The 18,768-nt window shown below is 30.3% G+C and overlaps 1 protein-coding gene and 1 long non-coding RNA gene across 7 annotated transcripts in view; both read right to left on the bottom strand.

Annotated features, from left to right (window-relative positions):
• The window catches only part of LOC123260037 (dystrobrevin beta), an 822,761-nt gene that overhangs the window by 296,125 nt on the left and 507,868 nt on the right, over positions 1 to 18,768 (bottom strand). The gene's annotated exons all lie outside the window — the stretch shown is intronic.
• On the bottom strand, positions 191 to 1,070 carry LOC123260058. Its single transcript, XR_006508390.1, has 2 exons — positions 406 to 1,070; positions 191 to 327 (listed from the first exon to the last, which is right to left on the bottom strand). It is a non-coding gene; the product is annotated as an uncharacterized LOC123260058 (long non-coding RNA).

The raw sequence follows: 18,768 nt of genomic DNA, 5'->3' as shown, positions 1-18,768 counted from the left end.
TTTTTCTATTTATTACCATTATATTTCCCTACACTAAGAACTTTTTTAAAATTAGTATGATTTTTTACTCATAATGAATACAAAAACAACACATGAATTCATAAAAAAGCAAAAAAAATTTAATCAAAATATACAGAAGGTTACGTTATTATGTAAAATGCTTGAAATGTGATAAAAATCTAAATAGTTATAAAAAACAAGTTAATAAATTTCAAATAATTACTAATGTTATTGAAAACACATCAAGATTTTAAAGCTGAATATAGTTTTTTGGCGCACGTTGGAAAGTCTTCTACATTGTTGAACCATTAATAATAAATATTGTGTCTGAAAATTAATAAATTTTTTGTTCCTTCAATTTTTACAAGTAGTATATTTATAAATTGAATTAAAGTTCAAATTTACCAGCATTTAAACTAGTAGTGTCAAAGCACATCCCTACTATATTGTCAGTAATATTCCACTTATTTAACGCTTTAAAAATAACTTCAGCTTCATTAGATCAGTAGATTCATCTAAAGCAGGTACACCGAGTCATTGTTCCACATCCATTCCGGAAACAACAATAGGAAGTCTTTCGATTTTTTTCATTGGCTGATTTGAAAGTTCCGGAAGTAACTTACTGTCCCAGTGTACGATGACATTTTGTGCAATTTCTTCTATCTCGTCTTTCAAATTCCCAGCAACTGTTTTTCTGAATTTTAATCGAGCATTGCGAATAGTCGTGTAACTGATATTATAATTGTCAATATCTAATCCAAGACTAGTAATGACAGCAGAAATAATATGCATTACACTTTGATTACTGGTTTTAGTGCGACCCAGTACTGCTACTAGAACTTCCGTCATAACATCAACCTTACGTTTCCTTTTAGCTTGTGGAAGTTCATCTTCGTAATCTGACAAAAGTCGTTTTTCAGATTGATTTGATGATTGGCTACTTGCTTCATTAGATATTGAGAACTGCGATAATTTTTGACTCAGATCTACAAAAAAATAAATGCATATTAATTATAAAATAGTAGATTACGATCTCTTAAGAAATAATTATTTGATATGATTTTATAAAATAATCGTTCCATGAGTCTTTTAAATTGTAATAGTGAGTAAAGATAATTTTTAAAATAATAATCTGTTAAAAAGGAGATATATTGATACGCTATTGTAATGAACAAAAATAAAATTCTAAACTTTTTCAATATTCTAAAGATATGACGACAGAATTTACTAAAAATCGCAAAAATGAATGCCAAAAAGTGTGAAATTTAATATGACAATAGGATAAATTCATTATTATGAATGCAGAAATGACAATTCAATCATCAGTGTGAATAGAATTCTATACTTACTAAATTCAATGTTGTTATTTTCATCTCCAATTTCATTCTGTATATTTTGCAAAACTGATTGATCAGAAAGTACTATTGCATTTTCGTTTATCTTAGATATTAATGGTAAACATTTATTGTCATCATTTTGTCGACATTCCTCTAAAAATAATTGTAAATTACTTGGAAGATTCTCAACTTCACTATTATTAGCAATATTGAATAATTTGTTCAATTGATTAACGAAATTTTCTACTTTGTGCTTTTGATTGTCTGAGAGATTGTTAAGACCCTGGCGGTTTCGGCGACATGGTGAAAGCACGGTCGAATGACGGTTGTTTCACGGTCGTTTCACTGTATAAAGTTCGTTCTTACCGAGCGATCTGTCAGTCAGCATCGGATACCGTTGTGAACGATATCTACTATAAATTTATTGAATATTTACGGTGCATACGCAAGTGAATCTACGACGTTATGACCGACACTGTACGCTCAATATACTGTCCAAATACGGTGATTTTACGCTACTATCACGGACAATAAAATAAAAAAAAATATTGCGGACAGTCTAGACCGAGACTCGAACCCGATTCTCCTCGAAGCCCAAGACTCTACCAGCTAGGCTATCTAAGATACTGCACGAAACATTTGATTCAGTCACATCATAAGGTGTCAAAACCAAGTCATTTTTTTTTCATTGCACAGATAAAAATAGCTTAAATAAAGTTATATTTTTTCCATGACTTCAAAATAATAATCGTAATAAATGATTCAAATTTTTGATGATTATGAAATTCTTAATTTCGAAATTATGGTGAATTTATTAGCTGTATAAAAAAAGATCTGGAAAAGAAATTGCTAAAAATTGAATTGTTAAAAAAAAATATCTCATAATAATTTTTCTTGATAACTGTTCGGTGAACAAGGCCCAGTAGCGATTAACTCGCTCCTGGGGGACTCCCAAATTCAAGAGACGCACCTGTCCACCGCTAGTTCCCGCAAAAACTAACCGCCTATGAATGCTTAGCTTGACTGATCACGCCATGTTCCGGTGGTGTGATTGGCTGATCGCTCCGCTGACATGCGCAATCAGCCTTCTTCCCCAAGTCGACGAGGAAGAAGACGCATTATTATTATTATCTTTCGCTTCTACGCTTTAGTTACAACTAGTCGCCATTAATTCCGCTTTACTTTCGCTTATTGTTAATTAACCGCATTTCGCTATTTTTATAATTTAAATTACTTAAATTAACCGCTAATAATTCGCTCTAATTTGTTACAGATAAATTGTGTTATTTGTGCATTTATTTCACCGCTTTTACAGTGCCGGCAGAGTGTTCACCCACGTGTCAACCGGTATCACTTGTGCTAACCACGCTGTGTATTATAAATCCGCTTTTATTTAAACAATCCGCTATTTAACATATTAAATATAACTTGTATTTAGTGTAAATAAATTTATCGTGTTAATTTTGATAATAATTTACGCGTTTTAATTGAGATATCCAGACCTAAACCTGATCCCCGCTTTTCCGAACCTTCTGTAATTATTCATAACAAACAATTTTTCCGTAATTTTGAAATTAGTTTTCGTCTCTAAAAAAAAAAAAAAAAAAAAAAAAAACAATATTGATTATTATATTTTTCATAATCAAAAGGTATTATAGTTTCTCACTTAAGACTATAAAAAAAATTCAACACTTGGAAGCCATAAACTCTTCTGAAAAGTATTGAAATGATGGATCTCTGTTGATTGCCTGTAATCTGATTAATTTTTTATAATTTTACTTTGAAATAAACAAAATTACAATAATTTAATATTTTTTTCGAATTTTTCATCCCGATTAGTTACTGAAAATTTCTCATTTACCTATCTTTTTATACACTTTGAGTATTTTTAATGAAATAAAAAAAAAATATAATCAGCACTTTTTCATTTTTGACTAGTAAAAAATTCCTGACACCGACATTATACGCTCGTTTCACTCACAGACTACTGTGCATCTACCACCGAGTTACGGTTTTTTGACAATTTATATGTTTTCGAATGACTGTCAAATGACAGACGATCGATCGATGATCTACGATTTTTACTCAGGTAAAAAATAGGAGAAGTCAAGTAAAAATTTGGTTTTTCGAATAGTGAAGTATGATAACTATACAGAATAAAAATCATAAAGTAACAGTAAAAAACTTTCACAATGATACTCGTCGTTCACTGTCAAATGACGGCCGTTCGATAGTCAAGTGACGGTCATTCGACGATCATTTGTCGACACTGTGAATTTATGGTACATTCACCGTCGTTTCACGATCATTTTACCGTGACCACGAATCCGCCAGGGGAGATTTTCGTTTCTGAATGTCTTTATAATCGTCATAAAACTTTTCAAATTTCCGAATACTATTTCGTTTCAGTGTCGTGTGGGAATTCCAATTTTATCCTACATAGCCTCTAATTTATCGATAGCTTCGGTAGTACTGATACGTATAGCCATTTTTAACGTCAAATGTTTATCCATAAATAAATTAATAACGTCACGATAAGTAGGTAATTTATAACAATTAAATTCTTTAATTTGAAAGCCAACTAAATAGTTATATGTCCTATTACCAATTACTTCAGTCATAATGAACAATAGTTAGGTTAGAAAGTTAATGAAATGTAATCAAATAAATACTGAAGAATATCAAGAACTAATTTAAATACGATATATACCATTAAACACAAGTGACAGCAAAAAATTGATATTAAAATAGTAATTTGAATATAGTTTATTACAAAATTGGCTTATTCTGTCTCAGTATCAGCGTCAATTGATTCTCGGATTAATCACTTAATACAACAAACAATGAGAAAATTATTTTGAGGTTAGGTATGCCATAAAGGATCAAATTCATCAACAAAGACAATAAAGACGGTAATATCATGCTAATTAACTAGAGCAATGTTAGAATATGCCATCTCGGGACTGCTTGGTGCAATTTTTCGAAGAATGATTTCTACCTATACAAAGTTGGCGTGAATAAAGATGACAATGAAAATAATTAAATTTTTTGCTAATTTTTGGATTTTGTTACAAAAAATTAAATAATCTTCATTTTTATTTTTTTGGTAAATGACAGAAATGTTGAAAAATTGCAAGATCTATGTAACAATTTTATTCTTGTAGTTTTTTTATTAATTTGTGTGTTTTAATATTTATTATGAGTGAGAAATCATAATGATTTTAAAAAAATTCTTAGTGTAGGGAAACATAATGGTAATAAATAAAAAAAAAATGAATCTAAATAACATTATGAGTTATTATTTATCAATTTATCAAGTTAGTATTTATCAATTTCTGACCTTTTCCGGTATAAAAATGGCTGTCAATTCATAAAATATTGGTTGGATAACTTTTTTTTTATGAATCAGTCCTTTTTTTCTTCCTACTTTTGGCGGTTTGCTCGAAAAATTAAAAAAAAATATATTTTTTTCAAAAACTGTACTTTGACGACTCCTACCGGTGAACCAGTGCGAGTTACACAAAAAAACTCAAAAGCTATTTTGAAGAGCGTGAAATTCCCCACAAGGTTCATCAAATCGATTTGCAATATTGTAAAAGCCGGGTAAGCATTATAAATTTGAAAAAAAAAAATTTTTTTTTACATGCATTTTAAATGATAAAACTTTAAACTTTTATTGTAATTAAATTACAGTAGAACCTCGTTAAGTCGAACCTCGATAAGTCGAAAACCTCCGCAACTCGAAGAAATGTTTCATCCCCTTCCCTTCAAGCCGTAAAACCTCCGTTGCTCGAAATTTTTACCCTCTATAAGTCGAAATAATTAGAGAGTCCCTACAAGCTGTTTCTGTACATTTACCCTCCATAACTCGAATACATACACTTGGACCTCTTTATCTCGAATTAAAAATTATTACAGCATGTAAATATCTTATTTGGATTATTAGTTCTACGAAATGGTAATAGAATTCATAGCTGACGTCAGGTTTTCTGTTGGCAATTGTAAAATTATCATACCGTTTACTGAGAAAAAAAAATACTTCTACTTAATTAACAATTTCTTGGTTCAAGAAATTCGATGACGACCAAATATTCTATTATTACTAATTATTGATTTCTGAAGAGAAAAAGCATCAATATTTATCTTTGAGAAATAGATAAACAAAAGAATAGCTTTATTTAAATTAAGTAAAAATTATTTCAATCAATTTAACAAGTCCTTGAGCTAAGAATATATATTCTTGAAAATTATCAAACATTAATTCTTGTATAAGAAAATTTTCTTAATAAAAGTATTGAACAGTAAAGCAGTGAAGATAAGTAAAAAAAAAAAGGATGTTGCGAAACAGTTTGATGAAACCAGTTACTGCCTAACTTGAAACCCTCTACAACTCGAAAACTCTATAACTCCAATTTTTTTGTCTCTCCCTTCAAGTTCGAGTTATAGAGGTTCTACTGTAATTTAACATTATTATTATTATTATTATTATTATCGTGAGAGGATGTGATTTTTGGAGTGCTCTGAAAATCGTAGAGTTTTTATAGATAATAGTGTATTAATAAAAGAAAATTATGTACTATTGTGATATTAAAGTGATACTTAACAATATAACATAATAATTTGGTTGATTAACTTAATCGTTTTATTGTTATTTTAATAATAAGTAAAACTGAACTCGGTGAGGTTAGAGTGCTGTTGTTTTGTGTGTGTGGGTGCTGGGTAACCAGTACAAATAAATAACAGACAATGAGTCAGATTTGTGGTCATTGTAAACAGAACACAGTGAAAAATCCATACATCTGCTCAGCAAGATACGACAGTTACTGTAGAGAAACTTAAGAAGAGTGTGGATGTTGGAAAACTGGGGCTGGGTGTAGACCGATTGAATAAGACAAAGAGTGGGAAAGTGATCATTGGATGTAAACAAACGAAAGATTCACATGTTTTAGTAGAAGAATTAAAAAAGAATATTGGAAAGGATTACAATATTAAATTAAATGATAAAAAACTTCCCAAGGTAAAGATAATTGATATAGAGGAGGATATAATTTCAGAGAAAAGTGAAGACGAAATTATAAAAATGATACAAAAACAAAATGATTTGACATTGGATCAAAACAGCAAAATGGAAATAAAAAAGAAAGCAGCTGGAAGGAAAAAAGATGGATATATTATTTTAGAAGTCGATCCAATAATCCATAAAAAATTGTTAGATGTAAACAGGATAAAACTTGGGTGGAACAAATGCCGTGTCTCAGACTGTGTTAGTGTATTAAGATGTTACAAATGCTGGGGTTATTATCATTTTGCGAAAGATTGTAAAACAGGAACTAAATGTAGAAAGTGTGCTGGTGATCACAAGGAAGAGGAGTGTAGCAGTACGGATAAGAAGTGTGTAAACTGTATAAAAATGAAAGAAGTATTTAAAGTGGATGATGTTGAGGTTAATCATTGTGCGAATGACACTAATTGTGAGTACTACAAAAGAATGAGAAACAGAGCGCAGAAAAGTATCAAATACTATACTGAATAGCAAAGAATAACAAGTAGAAGGCATTCACTAGGAGGTCAGATGTTGGTTATAAACATTCAGGGTTTACTATGGCATCTGGATGAGCTGAAAAGTTTGTTAGTAAACAAAAGGCCCGATATAGTATGTGTAAATGAAACACATTTGACAGCTGATGTGAATGAATATGAATATGAGATTAGTAATTATAATAATGTTAAGATGTTTTCATGTAATAAAAGAACAGGAGGAGTAGTTATATATGTAAGAAAAGATGTTGAATACGATGTAATAGATACAGTGACTGACAATGTTGAGTACGAACTGAATATGTGGATGTGTAGCATATTATTGAAAGGTATATTTAAAAAAACAATAGTAAGTAACGTGTACCATTCTCCTAATCAGAGTGATGGTATATTTATTGAAAGATTGATACAAGAATATGAAAATTTAAGTGAAAAAGGACAAGTTATACTAGTGGGTGATTTTAATATAGACGTGAGTAAAGATTCACAATATTCAAGAAAGTTAATTAGAGAAATGAACAGCGTTGGTATGTATCAGTGGGTAAAGGAATATACTCGTGTGACATCAAACTCCAAAACAATAATTGATTTAGTTTTCTCGAATGAAAGTATAAATACTAAAATTTTGGAGGTGCCAAGAATCTCAGATCATTTTATAGTGAAAGTGTCTCTTCCAAAAATTAAAAATAAAATAAAATGTTCAAATATTGATGCAGATATTATTAAATATAAAAGAGACTATAGTCAATTCAATTATGCTAATTTAGGAAATATTATACATAATTATTATGATAATTTTTGTAATAATAATATAGAGTATGAGAATGGAAGTGCGGAGGTAAAATCAGTCTTTTAACAGATGTTATTGTTAATAGTATAGATTCAGTAGCTCCAGTAAAAGAATATGTAATTAAAAATAAATGGCAGAATAGTAGATGGTTTAATAGCCATATTAAAAATTTGATAAGTATGAGGGATAATTCTTATAGAGTTTTTAAAAGGATAATTGTGATGAAGCGTGGGAAAATTACAAAAGTCTTAGAAATACTGTAGTGAATGAAATAAGAAAGGTAAAAAAAGAATATTATGAGAATTTGATCGACTCTCAAAAAAGTAATTCAAAAAAATTGTGGAAAAATATGAAATCTATATTAGGAAATAAAAGTCAAGTAGATACTAAATTAGACATTGTTTTTGGTAATGAACTAATCAAAGAAGCTACAGTTATTGCTGATAAATTTAATAAGTATTTTGTTCAAAGTATTGATGAAATTGTTAATCATATTGATAAGTATAATTATATTGTTGATGACTTTGGGTATGGTGAATCAGTGACAAAACTTGATAAGTTAATAGAAGTTGATGAGAAGGAATTGAATTCTATAATTAAAAATTAGATAAAAATAAAGGTAAAGGAAATGTATTGTCTTATGATATAATCAGTAAAATATGGAGTGTAGATAAAATCATAATTACAAAGTTGATTAATTGCAGTTTAGAGTCATCAGAAATCCCAAGTGAATGGAAGAACTCATTAATTCACCCGATACCTAAAGTTAAGGGTACTAATAAGGCAGAAGAGTACAGACCGATTAACACCCTACCTGAATTAGAAAAAATTTTAGAAGAAGTGGTTAAAAATAGATTAATAAAACATCTTGATAGCAATAATATTTTAAAAGAGGAACAGTCTGGCTTTAGAGTACAACATTCATGTGAAACAGCATTACAAAAAACAATGTGTGAATGGAGAAATGAGATAGATCAAGGCAATATGATAGGAGTAGTTTTTATAGATTTTAAAAGAGCATTTGAGACGATTGATAGAAATAGATTGTTAAAAAAGCTAAAAATGTATGGTGTGAGTGGTAGTGCACTGGAGTGGTTCAAATGTTACTTAAATGATAGAACTCAACAGGTAAAATTTGGTGAGGCTACCTCTGATAAGATTTCTGTTAATCACGGTGTGCCGCAAGGGTCTATTTTGGGGCCCTTGCTCTTTATTTTATATATAAACGATGTTGTAGATATTGCAAAAAAATATGGCTGTCAATGCAAATTATTTGCAGATGATAAGATGTTATATTACAGTGCTAAGGATGAAACAGAAATAGAAAATGTTTTAAATAAGACACTAGATGATCTTGGAGTATGGCTCAATGTTAATTCACTTAAACCAAATGTTAAGAAGACTGTTTTTATGCTAGTTAGAGATAGAAGAAAAAGGAATGTTAAAAGTTTAGAATTGTTTTTAACAGGGGAAAAGATTGTGCAATGTAGTCAAACTAAATACTTAGGCGTAATGCTAGATGAATTCTTATGTTTTGATAGTCATATATATTATATTATTAAAAAAATTAATACTAGAATTAATTTGATGTACAGACTGAGTAGTTATGTAAGTGATTACACAAAAGTATTAATTTACAAAGCGATGATCGCTCCATATTTTGACTATTGTTCAACTATTTTGATTAATATTAATGAGGAATGTGTGAAAAATTACAAAAATGTCAGAATAAAGCGATGAGAATAATATTAAGAGTGAATAGATATACGCCAATTAGATGTATGCTAGATACACTATGTTTTCTGTCTGTGGAAGAAAGAATTAAATTTAATGTATGTGTGTTTGTATATAAGATGAAAAATAATTTGTTACCAGAATATTTAAATAGAACTGTTGTTGATAATGAACATAATTATAATACAAGATACAAAAATAGACTACTAGTACAAAGAACAAGAACTGTGAGTGCTCAAAAAACAATAAATGTGTATGGTTTTTCATTATTCAACAAGTTAAATATAAACACAAAAAATGCAAGAAATTTAGTAAATTTTAAAAAATTGTTAAGAGAAGAAATAAGAGAAGGAAAAATTTAAAATGTAGACGGGAAGCAAGTGTGATCTGTAATAAAAGATCTAAGATCTTTTATAAATTTTTTATTTTTTATATTGTATATATTTGTAGCTTAAAGCTAAATAAAGAAACTATTATTATTATTATTAAAATTATTATTAAGAGCTCAAACTTGGTAAGAATTTTTTTTTCTATATGGAGATTAATATTTTGCATGAGCACCGAAAAAAAAAAAAAATTTTGCGGAAATGAACCACCCTAATATATATATCTATCTATATATATATAGGAGACTTTCTATAGATATAGATAGTCACTCATCACGATATCTCTGGAACTATAAGACCTAGAGACTTGAAATTTGGTAGGAATATTCCTTTTACCAAGTAGAGGTCAGCTAAGAACGGATTTCACGAAATTCCACCCACAAGGGGGGTTGCGGGGGTGTTCACGAAAAAAAATTCATATTTTTCAATTATGGCTTTTAATAGTTCAAAACTTGGTCAGAATGTTTCAAATTACATTTAGAAATTTTTTAAAAACGGATTCTGTGACATTCCACCCCCCTGGCGTGCCCGTGCGTGGGCGTCAAATTAAGAAAAAATTCGTAAATTTCAATCTATAGCTATTAATACTTTGAAACATGGCCAGAATGCTTTTTTGGCGTTTTTGAGCTGTTAAGAATAAATTTCATTAAATTCTACCCCCACATGTCCGTGCGTGGGCGTAAAATTAAAAGAAATTGTACCTTTTAATCTATAGCAGCTAAAGGATTGAAACTTGGCCAGATTGATTTTTTTGGAGTTTTTGAGCTGTAAAGAATAAATTTTATGAAATGCCACCTTCACAAATCCTTGCGTGGGCGTTAATTAAAAAATTATAAAATTCAATTCCTAAAGGATAATAAGAAGTCATTAAATATAAAAAAAATTAAAAATTTTTATATAAGGTAAAAGCCCTAATAGATGATCATGTACCATTATATGATCACTCTATGTATTTGTATACCTATATTTGTGAATCTATATATATATAAGAGATTTCCACCTATATATTGACTCATCACGATATCTCTGAAACCATAAAGCGTAGAGACTTGAAATTTGGTAGGAATATTCCTTTCGCCGTGTAAAGGTCAGCTAAGAACGGATTTTACGAAATTCCACCTACAAGGGGGGTTGCGGGGGCGTTGACAATGGAAAATTCCCATTTTTAAACTATAGCTCCTATTGACTCCAAATTTGGCAGGAATCTCCTATATGTGATGTATAAATGATCTAAGAGCGGATTTTATGACAATCTACTCCCAATATGGATTGCGGGGGTGGGCGTTAACAATGAAAATTTAAAATTTCCGAGCTATAGCTCCTAGAGAATCCTAATTTTGTATGAATTTTTTATTAGTGATGTAAAAATAATTTATAAACGAATTTAACGATATCCTACTCCACAAGGGGTTGCGGGGGTGGGTGTTAATAATGAAAATTTTAAATTTCAGAGCTGTAGCTCCTATAGGCTCCAAATTAGGTAAGAATCTGCTCTATGTGATGTATAAATGATTCAAGAGTGGATTTAATGACAGCCTACTCCCAATACGGATTGTGGGGGTGGGTATTAACAATGACAATTTTTAATTTTCAAGCTATAGCTCCTACAGACTCCAATTAAGTAGGAATTTTCTCTAAGAGATGTAGAAATAATATACGAACGAATTTTAAGATACCTCACAGGAGTTTGCGGGGGTGGATGTTAACAATTAAAATTTTTAATTTCCAAGCAATAGCTCTTATAGACTCCAAATTTGGTAAGAATCTTCTATGTGATGTAGAAATAATCTAAGAGCGGATTTTACGACGAATCACCCCCAATAAGGATTGCGGGGGTGGGTGTTTTTTATTTTTATTCTATTTATTTATTGTTATTTGGCCATGGAGTCTAGGCTCCTTGCGGCCATCACAGATACAATTATTTAATACAAAAAGTATATGGTATAAATTTATAATCATATATAAAATATAAAAAGTAAAAAGTAAAAAGTAAATAATAATGCACTATCATCATCACATCATTACACATTTATCAATCATTTATCAATCAATCAGTTTACCAATCATTTATCAATCAATCAGTTATTCTTTTAAATTCGACAGATAGAAATTAAAGCATGAACTCCGAAATTCCTTAAAAATACATTCATTTGTACAGTCTATTGGTAGTTTATTCCACGCCCTTATTGCGCTAACAATGAACGACTTATCATATTTAACACTATTACAGTTAGGAAGTACTAATAAGTCTTGTCTATCATCGCCTCTCCGGAATCTAGGTTCAATTGTAAGTAATTCCCTATGAAATAGAGGCATCTGACGCATTTTAATTGCCTTGTAAATCAAGCAGCAATAAAAGAATTCACGTCTAGTTTTAAGTGTAAGCCAGCCTAAATCACGGTAATACGGAGTAACATGTTCGTATCTGTTTATTTTAAAAATATAGCGCACACAGGAATTTAACTTTCTTTGCATTTTAAGCTGTTGTTGTGCAGTTATATCGCTATAAACTGCAGCACAGTAATCAAAGATAGGCCGTATTAAAGTGATAACAAGTTTTTTCCTTGCGCGTAAATTAAAAATGTTACCATACATTTTTAATTTTGCAAGAGTTCTCATATATCTATAACATACATCATTTACTTGTTCAGACCATGATAATCTATCATCTAAGATTACTCCTAGGTATTTTACTGATTTAGAGAAGTTAATTTCTATGGAATTTATCTTAATTTTAGGCGCTAAATTACGTAATTCATCGTCAACTCTAAATACACTTCCAAAAATTGCTGCTTTTGTTTTACAGGCATTTAATTTTAGACCATTTTTGTCACACCAATTATTAATTAATTTAATTTCATCATTGAGAGTAATAACAGAGTATGGAATTTCGTTAAGTTTACATTTCAAATATATTACTAGATCGTCCGCATAAAATAAATGATTGCATTGTTTAAGAAGTGAACCTAAATCCGATACATATAAAGAATATAATAATGGGCCAAGTACACTGCCTTGAGGTACGCCATTTAAAATATCATTCCAGTTTGATTTATCATTAGTATTATTATTAATAACAGCCTGAAGTCTGCCTTTTAAATATGACACAATCCAATTTAAAACTACATCGCTGAAGCCCATAGCTTTTAATTTATAAACCAAAATGTCGTAAACAACAGAGTCGAATGCTTTACTGAAATCGAAAAATACTGCAATCGTAACCATGTATTGGTCTATCCCTAGTCTAATGTCATCACAAAATCTCAGTAAAGCATCCTGTGTGTTCATGCCGATCTTAAATGCAGTTTGGTACCTATCAATAATGTCATTATCTGTTACGAATGTCAAAATTTGATCGTACACACATCTTTCAAGCGCTTTCGATAATGTACATAGCAGCGATATCGGTCTAAAATCAGAATTATTAGATGCATCGCGAGTTTTAGGTAGTGGTATAATATATGGGTGTTGACAACAAAAAATCTTAATTTCCAAAACATAGCTTCTAAAAGGCGTAAATTTGGTAGGAATCTTTTATTTGTCATGTAGAGATCATCTCAAAACGGATTTCAATAAATTCTACTTCCGACAGGGATTGCGGGGGTGGGTGTTAGAATTTCAAATTTCCATTTCCAAACTGTAACTTCTACAAACTTGAAATTAGGTAGGAATCTTTCATTTATCATGAGATCATCTCAAAACGGATCCCAAAAAATTCTACTTCCGATAGGGATTGCGGGGGTGGGTGTCAAAATCTAAAATTTTAATTTCCAAACTGTAACTCCTGCAGATTCTAAATTTGGTAGGAATCTTCGTGTACGATGTCAAGTTCAGCTGAGAATGGATTTTCTCGAATTCTAACCCCGAAAGGGATGGTGGGGGCGTTAACAATAAAAATTTCTCATTTCCAATCGATAGTTTTTATAGACTCGAAGTTTTGTTGAAATCTTTTATTTATAATGTAGAAATTATCTCGAATAGGATCTTACGAAATTCCTCCCCCACATAGAAGTGCGGGAGTAATAATTGTCAAAAAATTCATATTCTTCAAATACAGTTCCTACAAATATAAAATTTGATAGAATCTGAAGAGAAACAGGCAAATACCGGGATGGCCTCCAAGGTCAACGGATTTGAATATTTTTCTTTCTTAATAGTGATATTTTCTTACAACAATCGTCTCTTTGGCAGCGGCAAAAAAGTCGACTAAGAATTTTACATACATTTTTTTTTGCTGATCATATAACCGATGAATTGTTCTTATTACGGGATCGCGAAAATGTAACAGATTAAAAGCATTGCATTTTCTAAACACATGAGATATAGAAAAAAAATTTGGCTACTCATTTTAAGAAAATTCGTAAAAAACAAGTACAAATAATTTTCTATGTATAATTGATGTTACGGAAGAAATTTTAATTAACAGCGAAATTCGTCACAATTTAAGCTAGGCAGATTTCAACTTCACTTATGAGACCTGCAATTACTTTAACTAAAACTTACAATGCTCATTTAAAATTTTTTTTCTTCGTGTCAATTAATATTCATTTTTAGAAGAAAGCCACGGGAATGTTATAGTGATTGCACATTGAAAGTTTTAATGAATTTTAGCTAGAATAATCATGTGGACACAATATACAGACCAATTTGATGGAATTTGGAATCTGTGCAAGTCAAAACAATCTTCCAATTAAATTTCAAATCTAGATCTAAAAATACAATTCTATAAAGCGCCCAGCGGAGCGGGCGGGTAACAGCTAGTATATATATATATATATATATATATACCCGAGTCGAAAAATAAAACGTAGATTGAACGTATTAAACGTTGAAATCATCGATTGAACGTATTGAACGTTCAAATCGTCGGTTGAACGTATTGAACGTTCAAATCGTCGGTTGAACGTATTGAACGTTAAAATCGTCAGTTGAACGTATTGAATGTTCAAGTCGTAGATTTAATGTTTTTAACGTATCGAAAGTGAGATTTAAACTGTCATTCCAGGTGGGAATCATCAAATTTGATCATTGACTGAGTTTTAGATTAACTTCAATTTGCCAAAATTTGGGTCATATCTGATGTAAGGTTTTACTTAAAGGCTGGACTGAGACTCAGCTCTCAGTCTGGTATGACCAGATTTTGAGCCGTTGTTCATGACTCGAGTCTCCTTTAAGGCTGGTTCCGATCATTAGATTGAATTGATTGTTTTTTTTTTTTTTTTTTTTTTTTTAGACTTTTGGACGACCTACTACCATATAAAAAGAAGATTTATATTGCAATATTTTATAAATACTGGGAAAGAAATTAATTTTTAATTGTAAAAAATTTAATCGAGCTTGCTATATTAAAAAAAGCATTACCCAAGCGGCACAAATTTTTTTTTGTTAATGTATTGTTAAATTCAAGTTGATAATTATAAATTTCTGACTTCTTGTTAAATAAAATCTCTCAAAAAGTCAATATTTTATTTTTGTGACGCTTAGTGTTATAAATTCTGCACCACCAGAATTTAAATGTTTTTGGTTACACGGTATTTGAAAAATTGACTCTAATTTTTTTTTCAAAATACGCAGAGGTTCGGAAAACAAGAAATGTTAGTATGACTTCCATTTTACCACGTGATTACTTCGAAAGATTTTATTCACTTCTCATCAATTTTTGTACCTCGCGATTTACATATTTATGTAAAAATACATTTCAAACATTAATTTTATAAATCTGGTCTTATAAATCAGTTTCAAATATTAATAGTGAGCAGTAGAAAAATTAAACGTTTACTTCTAAAGACTAAAATTATTTAGTGTATTATGATTTTTGTAGCATATAACTTCTTAGCTTTTGATGAGATTAATCGATTGCTCAACTGATCGATTGTTTGTGGGTTACTTACCGACAGAATCGATTGTATACTCGAATTTGAATATCGATTGTGGATAATCGAATGTCAACGAGCCGAACATTTGGTAAGTATTTATAAAAAATGAAACAATAACAAGGGTGAACCGTTTTTCTAATTTTTTTTTGCTGGAATCAAATTAAACTGTTATTTATTCGAGCTCATTTCTGTAAAACCTAAAAAGATAATTTTGTTACAAGGAAAATTTTTATAGTGACTTATTTTTTTTTCGAAAAAATCTTGGAAAATAATTATCGAGATACTTTAATTTTCTTCTTGTCTTTATTCAGCAATGATTCATGGATGTAATTTTATTTCAGTATTTTTGTAAGAAACTTACGGTGGTATTACAATGAATAATTTCATGTTTTTGTTAAAATTTTTTATTATTTAAAGAATGATTAGTTTTAATTCATGAGTGTATACCTTTTTTTCAGTTGTAAATAAATTTCTACAAAATAACTACAGAAGAGATTTTCTATTAACCAGTTTCTTAATTTCAAAGACACTTTACATGTTTAATTCTTAGAGATTTTCTGACTTATTCGTTAAATTTTTCATTTAAATTTTCAGAAAAAGTTGTCCATAATAAATGAACATTCGAAATGTTTTTTTTAATATAGAATAAATTTTTTTTGCTCGACGGGCAGAAAGCGTCACCTCGGCCCGCTGCGCTAAACGAAATTGCCACTTTCTGCCTTCGTCGAGCAAAAAAATAGCATACACTCCTCGGGAAGTAAATAAGAAAGCCTCAGATCACATGCTTCTTGACCTCGGCTTCGCCTCGGCCAACAATTACATGTGATCTGAGACATTTCTTACTTTACTTCCCTCGGTGTGTAATAAACTATTTATATTGGTTATTTAATCTTGTAAAATGATAGACTAATAGCAACTATATTTTGGTTTGCAAATTTTTTTATCCGTGATAACTTCGTATTTAAAGCAATACATAGAAAAAGTGAATAAGAATTTTCTTATTTTTGCATAGGAAGAATTTCTAAAATAAATAAATATTGCGCTAAGTTTTCTATTTACCAAGCTCTAGCCCATGATTATATTGTCCTCTAATCAATGACTTCAAATTTTTTAAATGTTTTGAAAATCGAAAGAATAAACTTTGGAAATGATAAAGCACTGCTATATAATGAATATTACTATAATATATAGTGGAGTTATAAAGATTTAACTAATGTTTTTAATGATTATAACATGTAACACGTTCAACCGACGATTTCAACGTTCAATACGTTCAACCAACGATTTTAACGTTCAATACGTTCAAACGACGATTTTAACGTTCAATACGTTCAACCGACGATTTAAACGTCTAATACGTTCAACCGACGATTTCAACGTCTAATACGTTCAATCTACGTTTTATTTTTCGACTCGGGTATATATATATATATATATATATATATATATATATATCTATATAAGCGAAATACCACTCACTCACTCATCACGAGATCTCCGAAACTATTCGCCCGATTGACTTGAAATTTAGCATAGTTACTCCATTCGTGATGTAGACGCTCACTAAGAACGGATTTTACGCAATTCCTAGCCAAAATGAATGTTTCGTCTACCATCACATATGCCCTCCCCTCCCCTCCCTCTCATTCTTCTCCTCCCCTCCCGTGCCCTATAATCTTTCCCCTTTCCTATATCTCTCTCTTTTTTTGGGAGCGAAATATCATTTTGACCCTCTAATCTAAGAAACCATCAGTGGCACCCGTAAATTATCGAACTCAACCCCCCTACAACCACCCACGCTAATCAACCGTTGCCATGGTTACCGTTGACAGGGTTACCGTTGCCATGGTTACCATTGTCATGGTTACCGTTGCCATGGTTACCGTTGCTATGGTTACCGTTGCCGTGGTTACCGTTGCCATGGTTACCGTTACCATGGTTGCCGTTACCATGGTTGCCGTTACCATGGTTACCGTTATCATGGTTACCGTTGCTATAATTACTGTCAAAATGATTGATTTTAAATTTTATCGATTGACTGTTGGGACAGTAGGAATTCATAATCATACGTTTTTTAAGAAAGAATAGCTAAATCATTAATAACTGAAATAACTTATATGTATTGGAATAATCATGAAGGATGAACTCGATTATATCATAACACAGATAAATTAAACATAAATATTATCAAGTTGATATTGTTAAATGATTATACTGATTTTAATGATTAAAATTAAAATGGTAAATTGTGTCTGATGCGTCTTCTCTAAAATTTCACAACGATATCGTTAAATTATTATAAAAAACGGTCGATTTAAGATAATTTCTAATAAAATGAGTAATAATAAATATATTTTTTAATACCACTTAATTTGTTATGAATTTATTAATAACTAGCTGATACCCGCCCGCTTCGATAGGAATACAATCAATTTTTATGGTGTAACCTAGATGAAAAATATAAACAAAATGGTTAATTTCAAAAAGATAATGAATATAAATTTTGAATTAGAGAAAAGTGATTGTTTGTGATGACCGGTGTTAGCGAGTATTAAATATATGAGAAAAGTATTTTATTATTAACATTTTTTTAAAATTAAAAAAATTATTGACATTTTTTAAAATTAAATAATACTATGAAGCGGAAAAGAATAGGAGTTACGGATAATTATTACGTGAAGCGTTTCAACATTCACGTAACAGAATAATTGGAGGAGGAAGAGATTGAGAAAGAAATAGGAAGGACCTTCTTAATAAGAGTTTACAGAATATGCGAGAAAAAATTCAGATAGCTCGGACAGGCATTCGAACCCAGAACTTTCCGGTGACATGTCGGCTACTCTACCATTTGACCTATCCGGTCTAGACTAAATGTTTAGGATAACATTATTATAATGGGAACGCATCTCACTACACAGTACGTCATGGGTGATGCGGAAATCTGTCTAATGACAGATTTACTGACTAACTGACCCATTGATTGATTGATTATTAATAATAAAATACTTTTTTCATATATTTAATACTCGCTAACACCGGTTATCATAAACAATCACTTTTCTCTAATTCAAAATTTATATTAATTATCTTTTTGAAATTAATCATTT

Source organism: Cotesia glomerata, linkage group LG2 (genome assembly GCF_020080835.1).
Source record: "Cotesia glomerata isolate CgM1 linkage group LG2, MPM_Cglom_v2.3, whole genome shotgun sequence".
NCBI lineage: Eukaryota > Metazoa > Arthropoda > Insecta > Hymenoptera > Braconidae > Cotesia > Cotesia glomerata.
Note: the sequence above shows the minus strand (reverse complement) of the source record. Positions and strands in the feature narration are given on the sequence as shown.